Raw genomic sequence first — 16,564 nt, forward strand, 5'->3', positions numbered from 1 at the left:
CTAACAGTTGCCTGGTCCATTGCATACTTGGTCATTTTTTCAATAAGGATGGTGTGAGATACTTTGTCAAATGCTTTGCTGAAGTCAAGATATACTATATCTACAGCATTTCCCTGATCCACCCAGTCAGTGATTCTGTCATAGAAGGAAATTAAGTTAGTCTGACATGACTTGTTAGTTATAAACCCATGCTGACTCTGGTTAATCACTTCATTCTTATCCAGGTACTTACATACATGTTGTTTAATAATTTGTTCAAAGATCTTTCCTGGTATAGAAGTCAGACTCACCGGCCTATAGTTCCTTGGGTCCACCTTCTTCCCCTTTTTGAAGATAGGAACAACATTTGCTCTTCTCCAGTCTTCTGGGACTTCTCCTGTTCTCCAAGAATTTTCAAAGATTATGGAGAGTGGTTCTAAAATTTCTTCTACGATCTCCTTCAGTACTCTGGGGTGTAATTCATCTGGACCTGGAGACTTGAACTCATTTATGTTAGCTAAATATTCCCTCACAATCTTTCTGTTTACAAATAACTAGTACAGGACCCCTTTACTGGCCCACAGTGTAATGCCCCCATTATTCCCCTTATGCAGGATGTATGATGCCCCCACACAGTGTAATGCCCCCATTATGCCCCTTATGCAGGATGTATGATGCCCCCACACAGTGTAATGCCCCCATTATGCTCCTTATGCAGGATGTATGATGCCCCCATTATGCCCCTTATGCAGAATGTATGATGCCCCTTATGCAGGATGTATGATGCCCCCACACCATGTAATACCACCATTATACCCTTTATGCAGTATGTATGATGCCCCCACAGTGTAATGCCCCCTCATTATGCTCCTTATGCAGGATGTATGATGCCCCCACACAGTGTAGTGCCCCCATTATGCCCCTTATGCAGGATGTATGATGCCCCCACACAGTGTAATGCCCCCATTATGCCCCTTATGCAGGATGTATGATGCCCCCCACACAGTGTAATGCCCCCATTATGCTCCTTATGCAGGATGTATGATGCCCCCATTATGCCCCTTATGCAGGATGTATGATGCCCCCCACAGTGTAATGCCCCCATTATGCCCCTTATGCAGTATGTATGATACCCCCCACAGTGTAATGCCCCCATTATGCCCCTTATGCAGGATGTATGATGCCCACACAGTGTAATGCCCCCCTTATGCAGGATGTATGATGCCCCCACACCATGTAATACCACCATTATACCCTTTATGCAGTATGTATGATGCCCCCACAGTGTAATGCCCCCTCATTATGCTCCTTATGCAGGATGTATGATGCCCCCACACAGTGTAGTGCCCCCATTATGCCCCTTATGCAGGATGTATGATGCCCCCACACAGTGTAATGCCCCCATTATGCCCCTTATGCAGGATGTATGATGCCCCCACACAGTGTAATGCCCCCATTATGCCCCTTATGCAGGATGTATGATGCCCCCACACAGTGTAATGCCCCCATTATGCCCCTTGTGCAGGATGTATGATGCCCCCACACAGTGTAATGCCCCCATTATACCCCTTATGCAGGATGTATGATGCCCCCACAGTGTAATGCCCCCATTATGCCCCTTATGCAGGATGTATGATGCCCCCACACAGTGTAATGCCCCCATTATGCCCCTTGTGCAGGATGTATGATGCCCCCACACAGTGTAATGCCCCCATTATACCCCTTATGCAGGATGTATGATGCCCCCACAGTGTAATGCCCCCATTATGCCCCTTATGCAGGATGTATGATGCCCCCACACAGTATAATGCCCCCATTATGCCCCTGTAATCAGGTGACTGGATACAACGCACAGACATACACAATGTGGGAGTAACAAATATAATTATTTATGTCCCTGATATGGGGGAAATGTTATAACTATAGCAACCGTGAATAATGCAGAACAGGGAGATTACAAGGTGAAATCTAGAATATCAGATATACAATGAATTCTCCAGCTCACTCTAACTGTAATCACAGCCTCTGACCGTATGTTACTTTAGCTATTGACAAGGGTGATGGTCCCGACAAATAAATATATATATATTTACACACACACACGTTCATTTTTTTCTCAGTAAAGTACACTCTAACCCCATCTTGACTGAAAAAAATGTAGAAATGTAGAAATTTTTGCAAATTTATTAAAAAAGAAAAACTGAAATATCACATGGTCATAAGTATTCAGACCCTTTTCTCAGTATTGAGTAGAAGCATCCTTTTGAGCTAGTACAGCCGTGACTCTTCTTGGGATTGATGCAACAAGTTTTTCACACCTGGATTTGGGGATCCTCTGCCATTCTTCCTTGCAAAAAAGAAGCAAGACAAAAATATATCTCATACCCTACCATAATTATATATAAATGTAAAGCAAAATTGCATAATAAATATAGGGTACTTAGTGAACTATTTTTGATCAAAAAAAGTATACAAGCCGTCCCACCAGCGGCAAGGTGACCCTAAATTGGGACGGTACCTATACTGCCTATATTAAAAACCTTACTGTATATCAAAGTTGAAGTAATGCATATAAAAGGGTAGACAAATAGGACCGGGTCCCAACTCCAGACCACCTAGGCCCGTGGTAAGCTACCCGGTCCTTTTTGTCTACCCTTTTATATGCATTACTTCAACTTTGATATACAGTAAGGTTTTTAATATAGGCAGTATAGGTACCGTCCCAATTTAGGGTCACCTTGCCGCTGGTGGGACGGCTTGTATACTTTTTTTGATCAAAAATAGTTCACTAAGTACCCTATATTTATTATGCAATTTTGCTTTACATTTATATATAATTATGGTAGGGTATGAGATATATTTTTGTCTTGCTTCTTTTTTGCTAGTGTGAACATGCCTCTGTTTCTTGTATGTCTGCCATCTTAGACCTCAGTTCACATTGTCTGGTTTTTTGACTTGTTTGCATTCTGTGCAATTTAAGGGTGTGGCATGCCCTTTGTTGAGCTGATTGGTATATATGTAGCTTACCACGGGCCTAGGTGGTCTGGAGTTGGGACCCGGTCCTATTTGTCTACCCTTTTATATGCATTACTTCAACTTTGATATACAGTAAGGTTTTTAATATAGGCAGTATAGGTACCGTCCCAATTTAGGGTCACCTTGCCGCTGGTGGGACGGCTTGTATACTTTTTTTGATCAAAAATAGTTCACTAAGTACCCTATATTTATTATGCAATTTTGCTTTACATTTATATATAATTATGGTAGGGTATGAGATATATTTTTGTCTTGCTTCTTTTTTGCTAGTGTGAACATGCCTCTGTTTCTTGTATGTCTGCCATCTTAGACCTCAGTTCACATTGTCTGGTTTTTTGACTTGTTTGCATTCTGTGCAATTTAAGGGTGTGGCATGCCCTTTGTTGAGCTGATTGGTATATATGTAGCTTACCACGGGCCTAGGTGGTCTGGAGTTGGGACCCGGTCCTATTTGTCTACCCTTTTATATGCATTACTTCAACTTTGATATACAGTAAGGTTTTTAATATAGGCAGTATAGGTACCGTCCCAATTTAGGGTCACCTTGCCGCTGGTGGGACGGCTTGTATACTTTTTTTGATCAAAAATAGTTCACTAAGTACCCTATATTTATTATGCAATTTTGCTTTACATTTATATATAATTATGGTAGGGTATGAGATATATTTTTGTCTTGCTTCTTTTTTGCTAGTGTGAACATGCCTCTGTTTCTTGTATGTCTGCCATCTTAGACCTCAGTTCACATTGTCTGGTTTTTTGACTTGTTTGCATTCTGTGCAATTTAAGGGTGTGGCATGCCCTTTGTTGAGCTGATTGGTATATATGTAGCTTACCACGGGCCTAGGTGGTCTGGAGTTGGGACCCGGTCCTATTTGTCTACCCTTTTATATGCATTACTTCAACTTTGATATACAGTAAGGTTTTTAATATAGGCAGTATAGGTACCGTCCCAATTTAGGGTCACCTTGCCGCTGGTGGGACGGCTTGTATACTTTTTTTGATCAAAAATAGTTCACTAAGTACCCTATATTTATTATGCAATTTTGCTTTACATTTATATATAATTATGGTAGGGTATGAGATATATTTTTGTCTTGCTTCTTTTTTGCTAGTGTGAACATGCCTCTGTTTCTTGTATGTCTGCCATCTTAGACCTCAGTTCACATTGTCTGGTTTTTTGACTTGTTTGCATTCTGTGCAATTTAAGGGTGTGGCATGCCCTTTGTTGAGCTGATTGGTATATATGTAGCTTACCACGGGCCTAGGTGGTCTGGAGTTGGGACCCGGTCCTATTTGTCTACCCTTTTATATGCATTACTTCAACTTTGATATACAGTAAGGTTTTTAATATAGGCAGTATAGGTACCGTCCCAATTTAGGGTCACCTTGCCGCTGGTGGGACGGCTTGTATACTTTTTTTGATCAAAAATAGTTCACTAAGTACCCTATATTTATTATGCAATTTTGCTTTACATTTATATATAATTATGGTAGGGTATGAGATATATTTTTGTCTTGCTTCTTTTTTGCTAGTGTGAACATGCCTCTGTTTCTTGTATGTCTGCCATCTTAGACCTCAGTTCACATTGTCTGGTTTTTTGCCATTCTTCCTTGCAGATCCGCTCCAGTTTCGTCAGGTTGGTGGACAGCCATTTTCAGGTCTCTCCAGAGATGCTCAAATGGGTTTAGGTCAGGGCTCTGGCTGGGCCAGTCAAGAATGGTCGCAGAGTTGTTCTGAAGCCACTGCTTTGTTGTTTTAGCTGTGTGCTTAGGGTCATTGTCTTGTTGGAAAGTGAACCTTCGGCCAAGTCTGAGGTCCAGAGCACTCTGGAAGAGGTTTTCATCCAGAATATCTCTGTATTTGGCCGCATGCATGTTTCCTTCAATTGCAACCAGTCGTCCTGTCCCTGCAGCTGAAAAACACCCCCATAGCATGATGCTGCCACCACCATGTTTCACTGTTGGGATTGTATTGGGCAGGTGATGAGCAGTGCCTGGTTTTCTCCACACATACCTCTTAGAATTATCACCAAAAAGTTCTATCTTAGTCTCAGACCAGAGAATCCTATTTCTCATAGTCTGGCAGTCCTTCATGTGTTTTTGAGCAAACTCTATGCAGGCTTTCATATGTCTTACACTGAGGAGAGGATCCGTCGGGCCACTCTGCCATAAAGGCCCGACTGGTGGAGGGCTGCATTGATAGACTTTGTGGAACTTTTTCCCATCTCCCTACTGCATCTCTGGAACTCGGCACAGTGATCTTGGGGTTCTTCTTTACCTCTCTCACCAAGGCTCAGTTTGGCTGGATGGCAAGGTCTAGGAAGACTTCTGGTGGTCCCAAACTTCTTCCATTTAAGGAATATGGAGGCCACTGTGCTCTTAGGAACCTTGAGTATTGCATAAATTCTTTTGTAACCTTGGCCAGGTCTGTTCCTTGCCACAATTCTGTCTCTGAGCTCCTTGGGCAGTTCCTTTGAGCTCATGATTCTCATTTGGTCTGACATGCACTGTGAGGTCTTATATAGACAGGTGTGTGCCTTTCCAAATCAAGTCCTATCAGTTTAATTAAACACTGCTGGACTCCAATGAAGGAGTAGAACCATCTCAAGGAGGATCACAAGGAAATGGACAGCATGTGACTTAAATATGATTTTCTGAGCAGAGGGTCTGAATACTTATGACCATGTCATATTTTAGTTTTTCTTTTTTAATAAATTTGCAAAAATTTCTACATTTTTGGGGTTTTTTTCAGTCAAGATGGGGTGAAGATTGTACTTTAATGAGAAAAAAAAAAACTTTTTAGTATTTACCAAATAGCTGCAATGAAACAAAGAGTGAAAAATTTAAAGGGGTCTGAATACTTTCTGTACCCACTGTATATAATATTTTCCCAGCGGGGGTTTCCGGTTCTTCCCCATAGGATGCAAGTCCTCCTGACAAAGTTTATCAAGGCTCGCTGGGCCGCCATCACTTCAACCAGCCTTGCCCTGCTTGTTGTAGTAGCCTGGACCAACCCCTGTAGCATACGTCAGTGCTGGAAGCAGCAGCCTGGCTCACTTGCGCCTCCCACTCTTCACTGTAGCCGTATACTCCCGAGAGGAATCTCTTCGCGGATCTTCGGTGCTTATCCAACTGTGGGCATACCCGAAGTACTGGGGTCTAGTTCTCTGGCCTTGACTGGCGTAGCTGCGACTTCGGCTCTTGATCGGCGCAGGTCTGGTTCTTGGGCTTTAGCTAGCATAGACTGGATTCTGGGACTCATCTGGCACCGGCCGGGTTCTGCTACCCGGCGCACCACAACGCGCTGCCTTGGGTTTTACCACGGCCTGGTTCCTCAGCTTCAGATTCCCCTGCACATATCGTGCTCGATTCTTTGCTTGGCAACAAATCTGCTACCATTTTGGGGAGCTGGCCTTTTATGTCAAGAAACTGGATCATCAAAGTCACCTTACCTGGTGAACCATCTAGACTCCTTCCTGAAACTCGATCTCTTCCAATTGTTTCTGGAGGGTTCCGCTTGGACGACAGATGGCAGTCTTCTTCTACAAATGCTGCATAACACTGAGGATTTTCTCTTTTTATGGCGCACAATCTTACACTTCTTATGCAGTATGTATGATGCCCCTCACACAGTATAATGTTCCTACAGTACTGCCATCTCTCATACAAAAGATAATATTTCAACAGTTCCACCATCCTCCGCACACACAGTATGTTTCCACTGTACCACCATCCCTCACACACATTATAATATTCCCACTGTACCACCATTCCCACCACACACAGTATAATGTTCCCACAGTACTAGCATTCCCCTAGCACAAAGTTTAATGTTCCCACAATACCACCATCCTTCCATGCACATTATAATGTTTCCAGAGGACTGCCATCCCCCACTAACAGTATAATGTTCCCACAGTACCACCATTCCCACCACACACGGTATAATGTTCCCACAGTACCACCATCCTTCCATGCACATTATAATGTTTCCAGAGGACTGCCATCCCTCACTAACAGTGTAATGTTCCCACAGTACTGCCACCTCCCCACACACAGTAAAATTTTCCCACAGTACTGCCTCCTACATACACAATATGGTACTATCTACCCCATGGCTAATTAATAAATACTTACTTAGCCCCATTTTTGTTGCAGATGCTAATAAACCCAGGACCTATGAGATATTTACGTATTACCAAATTACCGTAGGGGTAAATAAACCCTAATTAAAGGATTAAAAGCAATAAAACATTAATTATCTTTAAAAGTGGTAGATCAATTTAAAATTTCGCCATATTATCTCCACTATGACTGCAGGAAGAAAGAGCAAGAAGCTGTTAAGATTTTGGACATAGAAGTGGCCAATTTATTGGTGCCTATTGGACCTATGGTGCTAAAGCAAAGGCTTTAAAAGGTAAGTGACTCCATTTTTTATTGCATTATAACTAGTGTTGAGCGATACCTTCCGATATCGGGAAATATCGGATCGGATTGGATCGGACCGATACCCAAAAAGTATCGGATATCGCCAATTCCGATACCGGAAACCAATGCAAGTCAATGGGACAGAAATATCGGAATGAAAATAAACCCTTTCTTTCCTTGTAGGTTAATTCTACATGAAGGAAAACAACTAAGAATAATGTAGAATGTATTGGGGGAGGTTGGGGAGACAATAAAGGCATAGAGGTTTAGCCCAATCAAATGGAATAGCAGGAATTAATATTTTTTTTTAAGACGTTCTGAGTTACGGAAATATTGACTATGTTAAGTATTTTTATATTTTGTCAGATATTTATGTTTCACTACTTCCATGCTCTTCACCTTCTTTTTTACTTCTCCCACACTTTCTCCTTCATCATCCTCAGCATCAGCATCTTTTTCATCAACTTCTTCACCTTCTTCATCTTCTTCTTCACCTTCTTTTTATTATTCTTTTTTTTTACATTCTTCATATTCTTCTTATTCAACTATTATTCTTCTTCATATTCTACTTCATCTTCATCATATTCTTATTTGTGACAGGCATTCCTGTAGTTATCTATAAAAGTTTGAACATTACACCTTTCGTTCTGCTTGTCACAAAAGATTTACAACAGGATTTGTCCGCGTTCAGTTTGGCCTGCAGCAGCAGGTCTTTTCCAGGGGCACCACGAGGAGGAACGGACTCACCCCCATACACTGCTTAGTCATCTTCTGCTTATAATTTCGATATTATCTTTTGCTCTGATTTTTAGTCTTATGCTTAATGTTCTTCCGCTTTTTGTTCTCCAGCTTCTTGTACTTCTGCTTCTTGGTTTTCTGTCTCTTGTTCTTCTGTATCTTGGTGGTTGTCTTCTTCTTCTTTGTCCTCTTGTTCAACTTCTTCAGGGTCATCTTCTTGGTCTTCTTCGGGGTAGTCTTCAGGGTCGTCGTCTTCGGGGTCCTTGTCTTCTTCGGGTTGGTCTTCGGGGTCCTCGTCTTCGGGGTCCTCGTCTTCGGGGTCCTCGTCTTCGGGGTCCTCGTCTTCGGGGTCCTCGTCTTCGGGGTCCTCGTCTTTGGGGTCCTCGTCTTTGGGGTCCTCGTCTTCGGGGTCCTCGTCTTCGGGGTCCTCGTCTTCGGGGTCCTCGTCTTCTTCGGGGTCCTCGTCTTCTTCGGGGAGGTCTTCAGGGTCCTCGTCAGGGAGATCCAGAGTGATTACCAAGAACCATTTCAAAAAACTTGAACTTGGGAAATGTAGCAGAAGGTACAAGAAGGCTGAGGAACTACCGAGGACCAGCTGACGGTACTGGAACCCGGATGGGTAGTAGAAGGTACAAGAGCAAATGGAACTAACGAGGACCAGCTGACGGTACTGGAACCCGGATGGGTAGCAGAAGGTACAAGAGCCAATGGAACTACCGAAGACCAGCTGACGGTACTGGAACTCGGTTACTAAGCCGGAGGTACTTGTGCCAGAAAGCACTACGAAGGACCAGCAGACGTTGGTGGAACTTGGATACCGAGAAGGAGGCACCTAAGCCAAAGGCACTGCCGAGAACCAACTGACGGTACTGGAACCCGGATGGGTAGTAGAAGGTACCAAAGCAAATGGAACTAACGAGGACCAGCTGACGGTACTGGAACCCGGATGGGTAGCAGAAGGTACAAGAGCCAATGGAACTTCCGAAGACCAGCTGACGGTACTGGAACTCTGTTACTAAGCAGGAGGTACCTGTGCCAGAAAGCACTACCAAGGACCAGCAGACGTTGGTGAAACTTGGATACCGAGAAGGAGGCACCTAAGCCAAAGGCACTGCCGAGAACCAGCTGACGGTACTGGAACCCGGATGAGTAGCAGAAGGTACCCATGTAAAAAAAAGTTTCAAGGCCGCGAGCTGGCCGCAGTTACCAAAACCCACAGTCCTACAGGGGGTGCTTGTCCTATTGGCACTATGGAACCAGCCTTCATTGCCAGATCCCGCAACCCACATAGGAGTCACCTAAACTGCAGGCACCATAGAGTCGGCTAACCCGACCGCAACAGGACAACGCATTGGAGGCAAAGTGACGTTGACACTACCCAGAAACAGCTGGCGTGCTGGAACCAGGCTGGGCAGGAGGGAGTACCCGTGCCGAAGACACTGTTGGGAAACAGCTGGCGGTGCTGGAACCCAGGGTAAATACTAAAAACAGAGTGGAGCCAGAGGCGTAATTGGAGCAACTTTAAAATCTGTAGTAGTGTGAATGTGGACAGAGCAGGAGAAATTGCCGGACACACAGCTAGGGATCAGCTGACGTTACTGAACCCCAATAACACTGGAGCAAGCGTTGACTGTGCAGACGGCACTTCTGAGCAGTAACTAGCGGTATTGGAGCCCAGGGTAAATACTAGAAACAGAGGAGCCAGAGGTGTAATTGGAGCAAGTTTTAAATCAGTAGTACAGTGGATGTGGAAAAAGCAGGAGAATTTGCCGGACACACAGCTGGGGATCAGCTGACGTTACTGAACCCCAATAACACTGGAGCAAGCGTTGACTGTGCAGACGGCACTTCTGAGCAGCAACTAGCGGTATTGGAGCCCAGGGTAAATACTAAAAACAGAGGAGCGAGAGGTGTAATTGGAGCAAGTTTTAAATCAGTAGTACAGTGGATGTGGACAAAGCAGGAGAATTTGCCGGACACACAGCTGGGGATCAGCTGACGTTACTGAACCCCAATAACACTGGAGCAAGTGTTGACTGTGCAGACGGCACTTCTGAGCGCCAACTGGCGGTGTTGGAGCTCAGGGATTACAGTTCAGGTGGTAGAAACATGAACAGAACAGGAGACCTGGATACTGTTGCCAACCAATTATTTATTCTGGAAGAGGACTGGCAAATTCATGAGAGATCCAGGCCTTGTTCATTTTGAGAAAAGTAAGCCGGTCAACTTTATCGGACGATAGTCGCATGCGACGGTCTGTTAGTACACCACCTGCGGCACTAAAGACGCGTTCCGATAATACACTAGCAGCAGGGCAAGCTAGCACCTCCAATGCATACTGACTAAGCTCTGGCCATGTATTCAGCTTACAGACCCAAAACTTGAAGGGAGAAGAGCCGTCTGGGAGTACACTGAGAGGGCAAGACATGTAGTCTGTCACCATCTGACGGAAACGTTGCCTCCTGCTGACTGGAGCCGTCTATGATGGTGTAGACATTTGTGGAGGTGGGGACACAAAACTTTGCCACATTTGGCCATACTGGTCTTGCCTTGTGCTGAGGCGCTGCTTCTGCTCCCTCTTTGTGCAGAGCTTCCTCCACTGCCTCGACGCACTGAGCTGCTTTGTAAAGCACTAGCAGCACTGCTCTCGGTTGGAATGGAGAACATGATGGAATGCACCAGTGGGTCTTGGTACTCCCGCATTTTACGCTCCCGGTTCAACGGTGTTATGAGGCTTTGTAAGTTGTCCCGGTAGCGAGGATCTAGGAGGGTGGACACCCAATAATCAGCCGTGTTGAGAATGTGGGCGATGCGGCGGTCGTTTCTCAGGCACTGCAGACTGCCAACTGGCCAAGAAACGCTGTCCCCTGCTTGAGGCATGATCTCTGCCTGCTCTGCATCACCCCACCCTCGCTCTAGATACTGACTACTAGAGCATTGTGTACCTCCCTCCTCTGGACAGATGTCTTCCTCATCCATTGACTCCTCCTCATCCTCCTCACAAAGTGTCCCCTGCCTAGGTCTTTGTGAGGAACCACGTTGCGCAGACTGTAGAGAATCAGATGGCATTTGTGACTCCTCATCCTCCACCTCTTCCAAAACCTTGTCCCTTAGTGCTTGCAGTGTTTTTTCAAGCAGGCAGATAAGGGGGATAGTCATGCTGACTAGTGCATCATCTGCACTCGCCATCCGCGTGGAATAATCGAAGGCACGCAAAACGTGGCAAATGTCCTTCATAGAGGCCCACTCAGTGGTGGTGAAGTGTGAACGGCGCGCACTGCGACTTGTTTGCGCCTGCTGCAGCTGGTATTCCATTACTGCTGCCTGCTGCTCACACAACCTCTCCAACATATGTAACGTTGAATTCCACCTGGTGGGTAGGTTACATATGATGCGATGTTCCGGAAGACGTAATCGGCGCTGCAGAGCTGCAATGCGTGATCTTGCGTTGCTAGAACGCCGCAAGTGAGCGCACTCTATGCGGACCTTGTGAAGCAGTGCATCAAGATCCGGATAGTCCCTCAAAAAACTCTGCACGACCAAGTTGAGCACAGGTGCCAGACATGGGATGTGAGTGAGGTTGCCTAGGCCCAGAGCTGCCACCAGATTTCGGCCATTGTCACACACTACCATGCCTGGCTGGAGATTCGCTGGCACAAACCACACGTCGCTGTGCTGCTTGATGGCATTCCAGAGCTCCTGCGCTGTGTGGCTTCGATTCCCAAAATAAATTAATTTTAATACGGCCTGTTGACGTTTGGCCACGGCTGTGCTCATATCGGTCATCATAACAGGTAACCGTTCACGGGTCGATGTGGAGGTAGACCGTGATGGCTCCTGCAGCGCTGATTCAGAGGAACTGGAGTATGAGGAGGAGTCAATGTGTACAGACTGGATTCCTGCAATCCTTGGAGTTGGCAGAACACGTACAGCGCCACTCTCAAGATCTGTACCCGGCTCCACAACATTTACCCAATGGGCAGTGAGGGAAAGGTATCGTCCCTGTCCATGCTTACTGGTCCATGCATCGGTGGTCAGGTGGACCTTGCTACTGACGGCATTTTGTAGCGCATGTTTAATTTCTCCCTCCACATGATGTTGCAGGGCAGGGACGGCTTGCCTGCTGAAATAAAAGCGGCTGGGTACGTTGTATTGTGGGACTGCCAATGCCATAAAGTTACGGAAGGTGTCAGTCTCCACCAGCCTGAATGATAGCATTTCAAGGGCCAGTAGTTTAGCAATGCCAGCATTCAGAGCCTGTGCTCGGGGGTGGTTTGCCGAGTATGAGCGCCTTTTCTCCCATGCCTGTGCTAACGATGGCTGTAGACTGGCCTGGGAGTGTGAGGATGACTGGGAAAGTGGTGCTGTGGGTGGAATTACACTGTGTCTCTGTACAACAGTGCCAGAGATTCTTCCATGGCGATCCTGTGAGGAAGCCGAACCAGCTGTGTGTGAGCTGGAGGAAGAGGCTACAACACGAGCTGAAGAGGTGGTAGGTGGCGCTGTAGGTTGGCCTAGGTCTTCAGTGTGTTTTTGTAACTCCACCATGTGCTTAGTCCGCACATGTTTCCACATATTTGTGGTATTGAGGTTGCTGACACTTTTCCCTCTTTTCACCTTCTGATTACACAGCTTGCATTTGACAAAGCAAATGTCATCTGCAACTGTGTCAAAAAAGGACCAGGCACTGCAAGTCTTGGGAGCGCCCGCTTTGGATTTTGGAAGAGCCATGCTCCTAATGGGTGCCTAAGTGGAGGCTACAGGCAACCAAGTCTGCCCCCTCCCTCTCCCTCCTTTTTGGGCTGTTCGGGGAATCTCTTCCTCAGAGCTGCTCCCACCACCTTCCTGTCCCTCACACCATGATGGGTCAAGGACCTCATCATCTACACCACCCTTTTCAAACAACTGCTTCTCCTGGGTAGTCTCGACAGCACAGTACGCACCAGAAAGTGGCACCTGAGTCTCATCATCAGATGCGTACTGAGGTGTGCTGCTGACCATAGGCACTGGCCCACCCGCCTCTTCAGATTCAGAGAGACAAAACGGTTGCGCATCATTGCATACTACCTCTTCTTCAAATTCTCGAATTCTGCTTGGCTGGCTCCCTCTTTACAAGCCAAGAGATTCAGAGAACAGAAGTAGAGATGGCTCCTGTCCAGGGCTCTCTGACTGCCTGGGCAATTTGGCAGGTGGTGAAGAGATAGATGGGTGCTCTTCAGTGCTCAGGACCTGAGAGGATCTGGAACTAATTTTAGTCGATGCGTTAGCTGCCATCCATCCGACAACGGCTTCAATTTGGTCCTCCAGTGGGGTTCGGCTAGCTCCTACAAAGCTGCGCATAAAGGACTGTTCCCTGGTAAAACTGGGGGATGCTGAGTCACTGGTGCCCGCAGCAGGCACAGAATCCCCACGTCTTCTCCCTGCAGGCACAGAATCCTCACGTCCTCTCCCTGCAGAAACTCCATGCCCACGACCACATGCCTTACTCCCTGCTTTCTTCATCTTAGTACTTTTCTGCCTATCTTTATCTGTGTACCAAGGGCTTAGTGTGCTTATTCCTGAACAGCTGCTAACAGGTATAAGAAACACTAATTTTATAAAGTGTGGACTAGACTTTAATAAGAGCTAATGTGGCCTACACAACTGTAAAGTTGAGTGTTTGGTGAACTTTATTTAGGTTTTTTTTTTTGTCACAAAAAGACACTGGATGTGCCCAAAGATGTAATACCGATAGTATCACAAACTTTTTGTAGCTATTACAATGTAGGAAGGTAACCTACAATGCAATAGATGAGGCTACAAAAAATAGGCTAATACTAATCTGGCTGGGGCTGCAGGGCACAATGCTGCAGAAAGGCTCCTCTATCTTCTCCTATATAGTGTGTTTGGAACCAATGTAGCTGAATACGGATGGAACCACCACACTAATGGGAGATATCAGGAAAAATTATGAATTGGCAAAAAAGGACAATGTATGAGGCAGTGACACACACTGAGTGCACTACAACCAGACGTGGCTGAAGCACACACTACAGGGTGAGCTGCACTCACACACACAGACCTTGCAGACAGCGGTGAACAGCACAGAGAACTGTGCACTAGCGCTGCAAGGCACAGCGATTTATAAAGTAGCTTGGGTAAAGCAGAATAGACCAAATAGGTAGCTAAAACTGTCCCTCAGAACAACAGCGTCCTATCCCTAACTGAATTCACAGCAGAGTGAGCTCAAAATGGCGGCGGCGGCTTTTATAGTGCATCATGACATCATTTCAGCAGCCAATCACAGCCATGCCATTAGTTAAGATGCCTACATGCCTAACAGGATGTGCCCACACTTCTTAGGATCCTCATTGGCTGAATAAAATGAAAATGGCTCATTGCATTATGGGAACTTCCGATTCCGGTATACGATATTGCAAAAGTATCGGAATTCCGATACCGCGAATATTGGCCGATACCCGATATTTCAGTATCGGAATGCTCAACACTAATTATAACCCCAGCCCCCTGAGGAAGCCAGTCATCGAATGAACATAGAGAGTACTACTGAGAAGTTGTACCGATGGACCTCAGCCAGTGAGGTCCTGACAAATCAACTGGGAGCATAGAGTAGCTCTCAGGGGCCGTAGTGACACAAGGGATGATGGGCCTTCCCATAATGGTTTGCTGGACTGTTGTGGCTTGTAACAAAAGTTATATACTGCTACATGAAACCAGAAAGTTCCTGACTGCTTCTTCTGCATTATGCATTAATACGTTGCATTCAATCACGCAGTTAAATCTGCATGTGTTCATTGAACAATGCGGATTTACCACATCTAATACTTTCTATTGTGGAAATTTCTGTTTGCGGAGACTAGTGTCTCCACAACAGAAATTAACATGCTGTGGCTCGTAAACCCGCACCACCGGTGAGTTTACGCAACGTCAAATAGAAGCACCTTGGGCATGGGATTTCTAATAAATCCCATCTACTGTGCTTGTAATGTGGAATGTAGCGTTTTATACGCAGCACAGGTGAGCTGCATCCAAAACTCTGCTATTCCTGATCGTGGGCACGTACCCTTGGACATTCTTCTTCCTCATTCATCTCCACATCATCTGGTCCAGACTTGCAGAATCAGGAGATATGAGTTCTCTATATACATATTTACTTCCTTTTGAGGTTGGGGGGTCCACATATAGCTATTGTTGTTATGGACGTGACTTACCTAACATTGCGCAGTGAATCTGTTTTCACTATAGTGACTGATATTTCTTGTTGATAAAACTGTAATATTTTTTTCACTTTAAACCTTTTTTTAAACAACACTGATTAGTGCGATCATACAACATACAAGCCTCTGATCGCTCCGGTGATGCACTGTACTACTGTAGTGCCGTGTATTATCCCTGCCTGTCAGTGTAATACTAATTACTCCATACACATGAGATAAGTGTTGCCTAAATGGTCATTTGGCAGACGGCTATCTCTCCCGACTCCCCCATACACACAAATATTCCAGCTTTCCTGTGGTCTGTATGAGAGAGTCGCCTCCGGACTCCTATAGCGGAGGATTATCTACAGGAAGAACAAACGAAATAGCCTCTGAAATTCAGGATGCCAGATCCTTCTCTGCCCTGACATTATATGTCGGTAGGCCCCAAATACATTGTATAGTCGACTAAACCCCACTGAAATCAGTGCTTTAATGCAACTTTAGTCTAATGTGTTTGGGGGTGTTAAAAGGTAACTTATTACTATTGAGTACTTGGGTGAGGAGGGGAATTGAGCCGAACTTTGTCAAACCTTCATAGATGCCATGTTTCCTTTTGACAGCAGCAAGTGGTTAAACTGCCAAGGTTTCTGTTGCAGCCGCACTTGTGCCATCCCTGCGGTGTACATCTATGTTCTGGTGCCCAAAAGAGTTATTTTTTTAAAAAAAAAAATGTTTAACTTCTTAAGAAATAACAATGGGCCTAATACGTTTTGCAAGTTTCTTTCTTTTTACAAGAATTGTTGGTGCCAGTTTTCTTTTGAAACATTTTAATATCTGATTTTTTTTCTGGTGTATTTCTTGTAATATAGGAAAGCCTAAGGCCATAAATAAACCCCATAAAAAACTGTATATGGAGACTTTGGTATCAAATAATTTCTGTCCGCGGTGTTTGTGCAAACAAAAAAGCTTTTATAAAAGCCTCAAACTTCTGTGTGTGAATCAGTGATGAGATCCAACATGGTAGAGCCCGGGGAAGACGGGAAACATTCATATAGACGGCTGGTGGTGATGTAGTCAGTGACAGACTTTGGCCAAAAATGTTTCTAGAGCTGTAGTAGAAATGAATATGTCGTCCTCACCATGAAATAATTATTTCTCATGTCACGTGTAATGAATATCTCCTG

General features: G+C 45.2%; 1 protein-coding gene across 1 annotated transcript in view; it reads right to left on the bottom strand.

The window, feature by feature from the left end:
- Positions 1 to 16,564, bottom strand: part of LOC141207904 (uncharacterized) — a 182,986-nt gene that overhangs the window by 126,426 nt on the left and 39,996 nt on the right. The window lies entirely within an intron of this gene.

The sequence above is a fragment of the Phyllobates terribilis genome, unplaced genomic scaffold, assembly GCF_046119375.1.
Source record: "Phyllobates terribilis strain yellow unplaced genomic scaffold, ASM4611937v1 Scaffold_167__1_contigs__length_4167997, whole genome shotgun sequence".
NCBI classification, from domain to species: domain Eukaryota; kingdom Metazoa; phylum Chordata; class Amphibia; order Anura; family Dendrobatidae; genus Phyllobates; species Phyllobates terribilis.